At 42.3% G+C, this 11,265-nt stretch overlaps 1 long non-coding RNA gene across 1 annotated transcript; it reads left to right on the top strand.

Annotated features, from left to right (window-relative positions):
* The first annotated feature begins 8,655 nt into the window (after positions 1-8,655).
* LOC122462167 lies at positions 8,656-10,668 on the top strand. Its single transcript, XR_006284561.1, has 3 exons — positions 8,656-8,668; positions 9,700-9,770; positions 10,607-10,668. It is a non-coding gene; the product is annotated as an uncharacterized LOC122462167 (long non-coding RNA).
* Positions 10,669-11,265: the final 597 nt, after the last annotated feature.

The following is an 11,265-nucleotide window of genomic DNA, read 5'->3' as shown; positions in this document are numbered from 1 at the left end:
ACCTCTTCTTCTGTTTAATGGCTGCTTCCTTTGTTCCTTCTGGTGCAGTGAATCGACATATAGAGAGAGAGCGAGCAGCAGGAGTTCCATGAGGTGTTTGTTCCTCATTTTTGTCAGTCTCCCTCTTGGAAGACATTTCCAGCTGACATTCAGGACATAGAGAACATACAAGAAAGGATGTTTCCTGCTGTTCTTCCTCACCTGCTTGTGGTTTCTTTGTCTACCCTTCCTGCTTGATGACTCTGTTTAGTGCTTAAATGTTTAGTGCTTTATTTGAAACAGACCTGATTGCCAACTTCTTTTTGGGCAGGGCTGTGGTTTGGAACTTGTGTTAACAACACCATACAATGGCATCTTATAACTTCACATACAATATTGCCATACATATTTTACCAGGACAATAATGACCAGCAGCTTTCAAATTTCTGACAAGGCATATTTTGTACAAAGATTATTACAATAGTGTGCAAGGGGTGATTACAGAGGTGCAGCCCTTCACAGTGGTGTCCTTGCTTACAGGCCAAAAAGGGGGTAAGAAGTTGGGGCAAGAGGATTAGAAACTTGATTCTTCCTCAGTAGAAACTGTGACTCTGGTAAATGTGCTTAGATACCACAGTGATGGACCCAATATAAAGAACCCAAAGAGAATAGAAAACTGATTTCAAAAACATTAAGTTGCTGGTAACCTGCAGCTTTTCCACAACTCTCTGTATTGTTCATACTTTTACTGCACAAGACTGGGAGGAAAAGAGTGTATGCAGCTTCTTCTGCATATGCAAATAGACAGGAAGACTATCTCTTTAGTGTACAGAAGCGCACTAACAAGCATACCCTGCTAATGCTGTGGGGCAGTGTTTCCCAAACTTGGGATGCCGCTTGTTCAGGGAAAGCCCCTGGCAGGCCGAGCCAGTTTGTTTACCTGCCGTGTCTGTGGGTTCAGATGATTGCGGCTCCCAATGGCCGCGATTTGCAGTGCCCGGCCACTGGGGGCTGCGGGAAGTGGCGCAGGCCGAGGGACATACTGGCTGCCGCTTCCCGCAGTCCCCATTGGTGGGTGTAATGACAGAAAAACCTCCCTCTCTCAATTCCCTACTTTGGGTACACTCAGCATGCTCACCCGAACTGAGCATGAGCAGTAACCTTCACTGTTGCCACTGCCCTCTCTCTGCCCTTACTTCTACTTACGATTTGCTGCCTCCTCTTTGGAGGAGTTTAAAAGGATTAAGAGGGGCAAGTTGCAGCGGGAGGGTGTCAGGGTCTGAGCAGGGAGCAGAAATTTACTGGCCACGGGGGATCAAGCTACTGTAGGTAGTGGCAGAAGAGGGACTGGCGGGGAAAAATCGGGGGTGGGAGGTGGTAGCCAGGGTTAAGTCCAAGGGGGAGACGCTGCCAGACCCTGTACAGGGACAAAACCCCCATTTAGGGAGGGGGAGAGGGGGTAACAGTTACCCCGTGGGATGAGCCACCTGCTGTGCTTGCAAATATAGGGAGGTGGGGGGTGCAGAGGCGTTTTTAGTTCTCTTTACAGGACGCTGCATGTCAGCCCCGGAGCAGAGGGCGGGTTCCTGCTGCTGCCATCGTGCTTCTTCCCCTTGGGGGAGGTCGCATGCTGCACCATGCTACCCCCCCCCCCTTCCCAACACCCGTCTGACCCCCTACACCCAGTGCCACACCACCCAGAGACCCCCACAAATCTCTATGCCCAGTGCCCTCCCACAGACCACTATGCCCAGCACACTCCCACCCACCCAAAGGCCCCCCACAGATCCCTTCACTGCCCAGTGCCCCCCACAGCTCCACCACCACAACTGCACAGTGCCCCGCACAGACCCCCCACGCTTCCCAGCGCTCCAACGCACATAGATCTGCCCCATTGCACAGCCCCCAACACACACAGATCTCCCCACCCCCCACTGCCCAGTGCCCCCCCCCAAACCCCACTCCCCAGCACCCCAAAACACACAAACCTTCCCCACTGCCGAGCATCTTCCACCCCCTCACTGCCCAACACCCCCCCCAGGCCCTCTAGAGACCTACTCTCCCACACCCAGACCCTCCGTCCACAATAGTTGGCCCTGATAGGAGGTGAGGAGCCAGACCCAGCTTTGTGGATGGGTTAGAGGGGTCCATAATGAGCCCCTTCCCAGTGTGGGCCTGGTGCCACAGTGCCATCGGCACCGTTGTAAATCCGGTACTGATGCCAAACCCCCTCCCTGATGTCCCTGGTGCTACTTTACTGCTACAGGAGACTTGGTGTAGTGAAATAATTTACCTACATTCCCTCAAACTCTGTTTCACACATTTTGAGTATTTAAAAGAGTCTCTTATCACTATATGTCTACGTGAAGGCTCATAACAGTTCACAAATTTGTTTTATCTGCTGATATGATTCCCTGAATTGCGCGCTCTTCTTGTAATCCATTTTAATTATAGTTTTGCTCCTTTAAAAATGTTATTTCTATTACTCTTATTACTCTGAACACTTTGTCATTTATCTGTATTATCACTGTGCAATGCATGTCATTGTGCTGTTTATTTTAATAGCTAATACTCAGCAAAAATTTTAAGTAGTTGTTATTGGTTTTAGGAATTCCATCTGTGTTTCTATTATAGCACTGGCTATGGTTTTTGTACTTTGATTTGTAATTAGGAGTTTTTAATTCTACCTTTTTTTCTTTTTCTTTTAATAGCACAAGTTTATTTTGTTGGGTCATGTGACTGCCAGTATAACTGATTTCCTGTCCTGTTTTCAACAATTCCTTTGCATTTGATCCAGCAATGAGGATTGCCTTTTGCTGCATTTATCTTGGCTGTGTACTGCTTAGTTCCTCCAACACCACAGCTTCCTCCTACAGCTCCTGGCACACATGCCCAGCTGACTAACTGGGAGGCTTTTAACTACTTTCAGCCAGCCCCTAATTGGCTTCAGGTGTCCCAATCAACCTAGCTGTCTTCCCTGCCTTCTTGAAAGATCTAAATTGGCCCCAGGTGTCTTAATTGTCCTGGAGCAGCTGCCATTTACTTATCCTGGTAACAGGGATTTGTTTAACCTGGGGCTAATATATCGGTCTCCCACTACTTTTCTGGCCTTGCCCCATTACACATTAGACATTGTTATTACTGCTGTACAATGGGGCCTTGAGTTTGAAGCAAGTGCAATGCATACAAGTGGCACAGCATAGTGCAGCAATGACCTCTACTGCTCCTTTCCACTGGCCTGGGATATTTCTTCAGCTTTACTCTTGTATTGTTTTTCCTAACCCATTCCCGTACTTCTTTTTGTGTTAGTTTATCCTTTCTTTCTTTTCTGTTTTTAAAAGTGGGTTTTACATTCTGATTCTGTGGCTGTTGTAACCATATTACATTGTGTACTTTGCTTATGAGATATAGGTTTATTGAGAACATTTAGTAAGAAATATGTGAAGCATGACTGAAACTGGTACCCTCGCATATAGGTCACTCGTATCTGGGAATTGGTGGGAATGAATTTAATAGGACCATTACCAGTAACAAAGAATGGATACCGGCATATACTGACAACCATAGATTATCTTTCAAGATGGGTGGAAGCCTTTCCACTTAGAAGTAAGACAGCATCTGAGGTCGCAAACAGGATGTACAAAATGGTTCTTCGCCATGGATGCCTACAGCGGATACTGACAGGTCTTGGTCCTGAATTCAATCATAAGGTAATATTTTTTTTTCCAGATTATTTTCACTATATATTCAACCTCACGATCAGGTCACAGATAGCTGACAGTGAACATGGGTTTCATGGCCCTTGTGATTTCTTTATTAAAGGCACACTGTTCTCAAACAGTTGTCAGGAACAATCACCATACTGTTTTTGATAAACTGCTGTTAGTCACTGTCACGGTTGCTATAAAAATTTTTTGAGGTGTCTTCATATCTATCAAAAAACCCATAACAACTTGCTTCCAATAGTAATATTAAAAGATGGGCTATTCATGTTGCTAATATACACATAAAACAAATGGCAAATAGGCAAAGGAACATTCCTTAAGACAAGTCTATATGTAAGTTTATGATATAACTTATTTTCTTCCAGTTTAACCAGTATATTTGCCAAAGATTGGGAATAGAATGTAGCTTCACCAGCCCGTACCATCCACAAACCAATAGCTTGGTTGAAAATGCTAATAAATCCATCAAAAGGTAAGTGAATGGGTGTCAATATTATAGTAATAAAGGCAAGTAGAGTGTGCTATGCCAGAAGATGCAAGTCACTACAAAATCTTCAAAATCAATGTGTTACACTGAAAGTCTTTTTGATTATGTATAATCTGTTTCAGTCAAGAATATATCCGTGCTTTTTTTCCCCAACAAACAAATCAATGAGCATTTCTTAAAGAGCACTGCGGAAGATGGTTGATGACAATGGGAGTAATTGAGATGAATTACTTGAGCCCATTTTGTTTTCTTTGTGAACTAAAGTACATGCAACAAAAATTTCACCCTTTCGACTAATGTTTTGTGATGACCCAGTGTTTCCAGAAGTCTCAGAGAATTACACGGTAAGTGTATGTTATTACCAGCAGCTTTCATGTACACATGTAATTCAGTGTGTCTTCATTATACGAATACAACACCTTCTCCATTCGTCTACAAAGATCCCAGATATGAATAAATTTAGGGAAGATTTCTGCAAAGAGTACAGCATAGATATGAAATCGAGACATGATGCTGACATTGCACTGGCTCTAAGTAACAATTATAAAGCACAAGAAAAACAACAAAGACATCATGCTAAAAGAAAGACTTCTAAATATGGGGAAATAACATTTGATGTTGGGGACTGTGTTCTGTTACTGAATGCTCGAAAGAGAACAAGAAAAGGAGGAGTTCTGGAACCTACTTATCTGGGACCATACAAAATGACGACTGTTGAGGGTAAGAGAGTGAAATTACAAACCATGTCAGGAAAACTGTTAGGAACCATGTACAGCATCACACATTTAAAACCATTTAAAGAGCCACCAACATTAGCTGCTGAAAGCACATCAGAGGAAAACATCGGAACTGAAATTGCAGTTGGTAACACTGAACCAGAAACACCCTCAGAAGAGATTCGAAAAATGGATGGCACTGTATCTCACAAGTGTCATGATAGCACAGTGAAAAACATAGAGGTCACAGTAATGGAAGAAGAGGATGTAGGGCAGGATGTTTCAAGCAATGATACAATTGATGATGTTGATGACATGCTTACGGAGGATGGGGAAGACAGACAATGGTTTCTGAAAGGTAATTGGTTACCACACCTTTCTTAAACAGGTTTTAACATAGTTCCATTTATGAAGTATGTTAAGGTATGTTTTTCATGTACAAAGTGGCGGCATTCACAGTAGTAAAACAGAGAAAAAGGAGACTGTATTACCATGCATGTAATGTGAGTTACTTTTTTTTCTAGTCAAATTTGTAATGACTGGCAAACACACAGAGAGACTGGAGGCCAAAGTGAGAAATATCAAATTGTATGGCTCTTCATTTCATTGCCTGAAACCAAGAAGCTCGATAAGTACATGGATGAGGTACACTTAAGTACCACTAAACATGTATGGTAACAGAATTGATTAATCAAATATTATTTAAATTGTTCCCTTTCTTTCATCATGTGTTGTAGGTTATTGATGCATATTTGAGCTGTGTGATCAAGAAAGCAGGTGGAAAGGTAGGCCACTTACTGTGATGGTACATAAAAGTATAAATTGTATCAATAAGTAAACAATCATATGACTAAGTGAGCTGTAGCTCACGAAAGCTTATGCTCAAATAAATTTGGTAGTTTCTAAGGTGCCATAAGTACTCCTTTTCTTTTTGCGAATACAGACAAACACGGCTGCTACTCTGAAACCAATCACATGAATGTGGTACAACATATTTAAGTCCAAATACTCTTGAAACATCAATATAAACCTGAAATTGCAATATTTCAGTATATTTACTGCTGCAAAACATATACTGAAATGTATTTGGAGCTGCATGTACTGAACTGTATTTGGAGGTGCAATCCTTGACACGTTTAGGGCCACATTAGTTTTGCTATACATTTCAGCAGGTCCATTAATTAAACACAAGTATGTGAGCAGCTTAGTCCGTTTTTACATTAAGTAAGACAGAGCACATTGATTACAAATCTTTGTTTTTACTTGAATCTCTTACATATCTTATTTGTAACACTAAGGATCCCTTGAATGTCTGTCTATATGAACTTCATTATGTTCTTCATTATGTCCTCACTTACAGACTGCCCCCTGAAGCAAATACACACCAGCAACTACACACCACACAACAAAAACACTAACCCAGGAACCTATCCCTGCAAAAAAACCACGTTGCCAACTCTGTCCACATATCTATTCAAGGGACACCATCATGGGACCTAACCACGTCAGCCACACCATCAGGGGCTCGTTCCCCTGCATATCTACCAATGTGATATATGCCATCATGTGCCAGCAATGCTCCTCTGCCTTGTACATTGGCCAAACCGGACAGTCTCTACACAAAAGAATAAACGAACACAAATCAGACATCAAGAATTATAACATTCTAAAACCAGTCGGAGAACACTTCAGTCTCCCTGGACACTCAATAACAGATTTAGAAGTGGCAATTCTTCAACAAAAAACTTCAAAAATAGACTCCAACGAGAAACTGCAGAACTGGAATTAAGTTGCAAACTGGACACCAACAAATTAGGCCTGAATAAAGACTGGGAGTAGATGGGTCACTACAAAAACTAAAAACAAATTTCCCCATGCTAATTTCTCCCTACTGTTAATCACACCTTCCTGTCAACTGTTTGAAATAGGCCACCATAATTACCACTACAAAAGTGATTTTTCCTCATGTTGATGATTGCCCTCTTCCACTTTAATGGAATTGTCTCGTTAGAACTGACCCCCCACTTGGTAAGGCAACTCCCATCTTTTCAGGTACTGTGTATATATTTCTGCCTTCTGTATTTTCCACTCCATGCATCTGATGCAGTGGGTTTTAGCTCATGAAAGCTTATGCCCAAATAAATTTGTTGGTGTCTAAGGTGCCATAAGTACTCCTCATTTTTGCTGATACAAACTAACATGGCTACCACTCTGAAACCTGTCATTATGTTCTTTATGTGCGAGAGTGATTGATTAATGCATTAATAACTTGGTTGACTGTCAACAGGTACAAGCCATCTCAGCAGTAGTTTCCACGGTCATTCTCTCAGGCAGAGCAACACAAATGAAACTGAAGGTAAATGCTAACAAGCTTTCATACATAGCATGAGCAAAGCACATTTTCATTCAGTCAGTTAAACACAGTGTGAAACAGCAAATAAAAAGCTATGTTTGATGTGGAATGAGTACTGTAATAATAATCCATGTAATGAAATTGGGAAATACCGTATAATCTACATTTCATAGTTTGCTTCACTGTAAACTATAATTGCTTTTCTAATTTTTTTAAAATTAATACAGAGTGGATTTCTTCAATATGATATATTATTGCTTCTTTACCACACACCAGATCATTGGGTTCTTGCGGTAAGATGTTTTCTATTGTTCTTCTGGATTATGGTCACTAAATGTGGTATTATATAAGAGATTTGTAACACAGCTGGGTAGCAGTGGTATAATTTCCTGTGTTGTGGGTTTTCAGTGAGTTCAGTGCATGCAAAGGAAAGTGGAATGTGAATGTAACTCTTGACATTCCAAGAACTGAGTTTTTAAAAATAAAATGCTACTGTGAAATTCTGTTGTTAATGTTACTTGAAAGAATGCAGTTTGTAATGATTTGATCAATGAATTCACAATATGCTTCTCTTCTGAGTGTCAGACATTACAAATGAGAATATGTTAATGGATTGTTTTTTGAGAAGTCATTATAAAATAGTTGAAATTATCACATTGCCAATATAACTTGTACATATACTTAAACTTACAGATAGCATTGATGCAAACAAAAGAATTGTTAATAATTGACCCCTTGTGTGATGAGATGAAATATGAAAAAACATGTCTGAGGAATTGGAGGGGATTTTTAAGATACTTACTTTTACAGTGTACATGAACTGTTAATGTGAAAATATTTTCAAGGAATGGAACAATCGTGAGACTAATATCTTCCTGTTAGCTACAAAGAAAAATTGAAACAGAATGTACTTGTACTGAATGTGCTTACTAATGGACTTTGAGTGAACTTGTGTGATTTGAGTCTGGCTAACTACTTCATAGAATGTGGACATGAAACAGTAGCATGTTGCATGAGTGCGAAGGTGTTAACAACATGGGGCACAGCAAAGCAGGTGATACATTGTGTAAGAGTGAGACAGTAATATGAAAGCAAGTGTGTGTGTGTATATATATATATATATATATATATATATATATATACAATGAGCAATAAGTCATGGCAATCATTAAGTAAATAGAGATAGAAAGGATTTGTATCTCTGTACAGAAACTGTAAAAAAAAAAAAGAAATTAAAAAAAAAAAAGGAAAGAAAAGCTCATGTATACAGTCCACTAATGTACTCTCTGAAAATTTCAGAAACTTCATCAAACGATTAACGAGCAACTCCCCATCTGATTGGAAGAGTAAAATTGTTCAGCATAATAGACAAAGTGATGGCCACAGCTGCGGACGACTCATCTTAAAGGTTTTGAATACCAAATTGCCATTATCATTTGTTATTTATGTGTAATTATCAGGGGTGAAAGTAAATGCCGATAATTACTGGTGTGCACTGCACCAAGGTGTGTGGGGTGCACTCTGGGCCCTCAGAAGGGATGGGGCCTTGGGCGGAAGGTGTGGGGCTGGGGGGACAGATTCCCCCAGCCAGCCCTTCCTGACAGCTCCTGCTGCAGTGGCAAGGAGCCCCAGGCCCTTTTAAATCGCCGGCCCCCAGGGCAACTGCCCCTTTTGCTCCCCCACGGTTGGTGGCCCTGCCAATATCATCCAGCAGCACTGCCGGACTCTATGACAGGGCCGCAGATGTGGGGAGAGGTAAAGGGGGCAGCAACGTGAAAGCATAAAGCACTGCCACAGCAGCACTGTAATGTCAGCCATGTACGGGCCGGAACCGGTGGCCGGTTCTTACCGGCATGCTGGCCCGGCCCACTTTCACCTCTGGTAATTATGATATTTTTTCTAAATAGAAGTGTTGTTAGTTTGCAGAAACGTATTTGCAGCAGAAAGACATCAGCTTAATAGAAACATCACAAGAGGCTAATACTGAGTTTAGAAGACAAATAGCAATTGTTCTAATAAAGGAGTCAGGTAATAACTTTCTCCCATGTACTATAGACTCATTAGGCACATGTGAAGATAACCGGAAGAGTGGAATTATGTTACGTAACAGACCGTTATCTTAATACCCCTAAAGTGGGATATCTCATGGGTTTGGTTCTGTAATGGTGACTATTCATCAATAATATCTTTAAATACCAAAAAATTAGAATGGGGTGAATGGTTGTTATTGATAGACCAGTTAAATAAAATTGGATATTTTTATATCCAGATGCAGTAAAGTAAAACTTTGAGAAAATATGACTCACAAAAAAGAAAAAAAAAAATGTTCAAACCAGTGACTGGATTAAAATATTGTCAGTAATTAATAACTCAGGATTTGCATTTAGAGTGTTGGTCGTAACATAATCAGCATTTCATTCCACTATATTGATTTTTCAGAAAGCATGGAGGACTACTGCATATACTGCAACCTTGTCAGTTGTGAAAAGGAAAGTGAGGATTGCACGATGGTAAGAAACATAGAATGTTATCAGAAACACATGCCATAACCTGCTTAAGAATCAGGATTCTTGTGAAAATTCCACAGCAGTTAACATTTCCATCATGGTGATAGGCCAGAGGTAAGCAAACTGCAGTTTGCGGGCCCGTCCTGCCCGGCCCTTGAACTCCCGTAGAAGCCCTTCCCCTTCTGTCCCCCTGCAGCCTCAGCTCGCCATGCTGCCAGCGCTCTAGGTGGCGGGACTAAGCAGCGGCATGGCTGGCTCCAGCCATGAAGTGTTGCTGCCAGTCCTGGTGCTCTGAGTGGCATGGAAAGGGGGTGAGGAGTGGGGGGGTTGAATAAGGGGCAGGGGGTTCCTCTGGGCAGACAGGGAGCAGCAGGGGGCGGTTGGATAGGCGTGGGAGTCCCGGGGGGCATGTCAGGTGGTGGGGGTGTGGATAGGGGTTAGGGTAGTCAGGGGACAGGGAGCAGGGGGGGTTGGATAAGAGGTAGGTTCCTTGGGGGCGGTTGGGGCAGGGGGTCCTGGGAGGGGGCGGTCAGGGGACAAGGAGCAGGGGAGGTTGGATGGGCAGGAGTTCTGAGGGGGGCAGTCAGGGCGTGAGAAATGGGAGGGGGCAGATAGGGGGCAGGGCCCAGGCTGTTTGAAGAGGCACAGCCTTCCCTACCCGTCCCTCCATACAGTTTCGGAACCCCAATGTGGCCCTCAGGCCAAAAAGTTTGCCCACCCCTGTGATAGACATATCCTAGGTAATGCTTACATGTGGAAGGAATAGCATGAGGGAATGGCAAGTATGAGTAACATTATAACTTCTGTGATTTCATTTTCTCAATTGTTACTTATCAAAGGTCCAGTGTGATTCTTCCAAGAGGTGGGCACATATGCTCTGCATTCCAGAAGGAACCAATCACAAATCCTCACTGATGAGAAGAAAGAATACAAGTGCAAAAAATGTGCATAGTTCAGTTCTTTATCAGAAAAATGACATTATGTGTAAATAGTTGTTAAAAACATCTTTGAACAAAAAGCTAACTTTTTATTTATATACCAGATTCTAATAAAGTTTTTAAATTTAAAAAATACTTCTCTGTATTTGTGTCCATGTGTATAATGCAAATTATACAGGCAGCACGAAGGGAGGGAATTGTTAGCGTTTTCGACCACAAAACCCCATCCCTCCTAATTTGCAACTCCTGAACCAGGTGGTAGCAAGTCCTGAGAAGTAGCCAAGAAGGTCACGTTTGCCTGGCAGAAACCACAACTATCAGCAAAAGAGGAGGGTTTCTTTTTGTGACACTACACATGACACAGTGACCCGTGGCCAGTGGGAGCCGCGATCGGCTGAACCTGCGGACGCAGCCGGTAAACAAACTGGCTGGGCCCGCCAGGGGCTTTCCCTGAACAAGCAGCGTCCCAATTTTGGGAAACACTGCTGTGGGGTATACATCAGATCTCAAAGGGGAAATGGTATGTGAAGGTGCATGTGTTTGTCCCCACCACCTCCCCC

Source organism: Chelonia mydas, chromosome 1 (genome assembly GCF_015237465.2).
Source record: "Chelonia mydas isolate rCheMyd1 chromosome 1, rCheMyd1.pri.v2, whole genome shotgun sequence".
NCBI lineage: Eukaryota > Metazoa > Chordata > Testudines > Cheloniidae > Chelonia > Chelonia mydas.
Note: the sequence above shows the minus strand (reverse complement) of the source record. Positions and strands in the feature narration are given on the sequence as shown.